The sequence below is a fragment of the Sander vitreus genome, chromosome 17 (genome assembly GCF_031162955.1).
Source record: "Sander vitreus isolate 19-12246 chromosome 17, sanVit1, whole genome shotgun sequence".
Taxonomy (NCBI): Eukaryota; Metazoa; Chordata; class Actinopteri; order Perciformes; family Percidae; genus Sander; species Sander vitreus.
Genome location: NC_135871.1, coordinates 5,378,603 through 5,381,780, shown reverse-complemented (window position 1 = coordinate 5,381,780; position 3,178 = coordinate 5,378,603).

The following is a 3,178-nucleotide window of genomic DNA, read 5'->3' as shown; positions in this document are numbered from 1 at the left end:
CTGTAAAGCCTTTGGATTTCTGGAAATCTTACATTTGTCCATTATTCTTTTGTCTATGGTGTCAAGTCCAAAATGCTTTCTCAGATTACGTGGCAGATGGTTTTGTGTCATGATTATCTGTTCAGCACTGCTCGCTAGTTTCCTCCATTTTGCATTAACAAAGAGCACATTATTGTAATTGCCTAATGGTTAGAGCAGCAGAAAATGTAGTCTCGGTTTGCCAGACCTACCTCCACAGCGCTGTGGTGGAAGGTCTGGCTAGTCCACACAGCATTCCAGGATGTGAGGAAAAAATTGCTCTGGTTTATTGACATTTCTTTAAACCAATCACAATCGTCATGAGTGGTGTTCTCTGTCAGGTAAATGTAGTAGTATTATATAAATGTAAATGTACGGTATTCTGTGTATGTACTGTAAACCTTTTCTGGTGATCTAAATAATGTCCATAGATGCTTTAAAAAGTATTTATTTACCATTTATAAGGTATATCAACTTTATAATTATCTATGTTGCAACTTTATAATAGCCATCCAAAAAATATTATTGATGGTTTACAAATTATTATTATATCCTTTGGTAATCATTAGCATTACTAATAAATAGTAAACATCATATTTACTAATTTCATTGTTAACAGTAACAGTAAAATAGCTAATAACATGAGATCAATAAACTATCAATTTACCATTATTAGTAATGGTTATTATACTATCATTACAAGTATTACTTCACACATCAGATGACAATTACTTAACTGTATTGTGTCCCCTTCAGTGTCATGTTGTGATACTTATTCACAAAAGATTATTAATGTTAAATGTAAGTATATATTTTGTAGTCTTATTGTGACATGTTATAAAGTGCAGAAACAATGCCTCTGAAAGGAACCATTAACCTCAACTTGTGGTCAAGTCTAATTAAAGGTCCAATATGTAATATATTTACTGTAATAAATCCAAAAATGACCCCAATGCATCATCAGATATTAAGGAAACATGCTAAGTTGAAATACTATCTTTTCTGACAACAATGCTAATGCCAGTATTTTCTCCTTTTGAAATTTCCGTTCCGTGACGGAATTTCTGTTTGTGTTTTGACCTGTTTGTTGTTATCAACTGCCCAGTTTGTCAGCCAGGCTGGGTTGCCAGATATACCTGTAAAAACCTAAACCCAGCGTGCTACAGCTGTAAGGTACAGCCATAAAAGCAGCAAACAAACGAACAGGATCAACGGAGATTTATTTTACCCGACAAAAAAAACGGCATGTTTCTAATAGTTGCGTGACAAGAGATTGAGTTAGTGAGATAGTTGACGTAATTCTAAGCCAATAAAGTGTGTTCAGTCGGGTGGAAAAGGATGGCAAGGTAGTGGTATTTTTTGCGGTTCCTATCGTAATTCTAAGCCGAGGAAGTGTGTCTGTCTAGCGTGTGGAGAGGATGACGAGGTTGTAGGATTTTTAGCAGTTCCTACCGTAATTCTAAGCCAAAAAAGTGTATCTGTCAGTTGGGTACAGAGCTCCACGTGAGCACGGCTTTTATGACTGTCAATATAGCCAGCATCTAACGTTAGCTACTCCGCTGTGCTGTGGAGTAATGTCTGGCTTTGTGAGACAAGCGTCTAGCAACATTGTTGTGGATGCTCCGGTATCAGCCTGGCAACCAACGTGAACTTCAAGTCTGGGGAGAAGGGGGCGGGGGAGACGACTCTCTCCATCCATCCATCCATCCATCCATCTTCGTTCGCTTATCCGGTATCGGGTCGCGGGGGTAGCAGCTCCAGCAGGGGACCCCAAACTTCCCTTTCCCGAGCCACATTAACCAGCTCCGACTGGGGGATCCCGAGGCGTTCCCAGGCCAGGTTGGAGATATAATCCCTCCACCTAGTCCTGGGTCTTCCCCGAGGCCTCCTCCCAGCTGGACGTGCCTGCAGCACCTCCCTAGGGAGGCGCCCAGGGGGCATCCTTACCAGATGCCCGAACCACCTCAACTGGCTCCTTTCGACGCGAAGGAGCAGCGGCTCTACTCCGAGCTCCTCACGGATAACTGAGCTTCTCACCCTATCTCTAAGGGAGACGCCAGCTACCCTCCTGAGGAAACCCATTTCGGCCGCTTGTACCCTGGATCTTGTTCTTTCGGTCATGACCCAGCCTTCATGACCATAGGTGAGGGTAGGAACAAAAACTGACCGGTAGATTGAGAGCTTTGCCTTCTGGCTCAGCTCTCTTTTCGTCACAACGGTGCGATAAATTGAATGTAATACCGCACCCGCTGTGCCGATTCTCCGACCAATCTCCCGCTCCATTGTCCCCTCACTCGCAAACAAGACCACAAGGTACTTGAACTCCTTCACTTCACACACGACTCTCTCCAGTATTTTGAATTTGTACTGCAGTAACTATTTTAAACACTAGCTGTCAGTATTACATATTGCACCTTTAAGGAGGAAAAGCTCTTCAGAATGTATCTTAATTGTAAGCAAGTTACAATTCTGTATCTTTGAAAATGAACAATGTTTTTGATTTATTAAATGGTATAATGTTTTCTCATCACTCGTGCCCACTATAACATTGTCATGTTGCCATTTATTTTCTCAGTGTCTGTCTTCGGCAGTTTTCATAGAACCCAAGTCGTTTTTTAAAGTGAGAACCCATTGTAAGTAAACTCCTATTATTTTGTGCCTTACCTGTGTTTACGGACTGTAATTCTTAAAAAATGGGCTGTAGTCAAGGGCATTCTGGCACAATATGGACCCAATGATGGAATATAATCATGTTCTGAAACTTCATCTCCAAACTGAGACTTCACATCTCACTTTGACTGTGTGATAATATCCCTTCAGACATCTCCATTTTCGGCCACTTTATGATGTGTTAATTTGTAGTACTAGTGTGTAATTTGTTACTTTAAAAATTTAAATTTTAAATACAAATCTTTTGATAAACAAACAATATGAAGCTCTGCATTAAACAGCCCATAATGTAGTTCAATTTGGCTTCACTTTGACCAACTACATTAAAGGGAGACATAATATTTCTTCTTTAGGACTAGTGGGAAAAAACACCCAAGATACACATTTAGGTGTTTATTTTACTACACTTTCTCTATTTGCGCCTGTAAATTCCTCATAAATAAAACCAAAAGTTAGCAGGAGATAATGATTAATTTCCATATTTAAACAT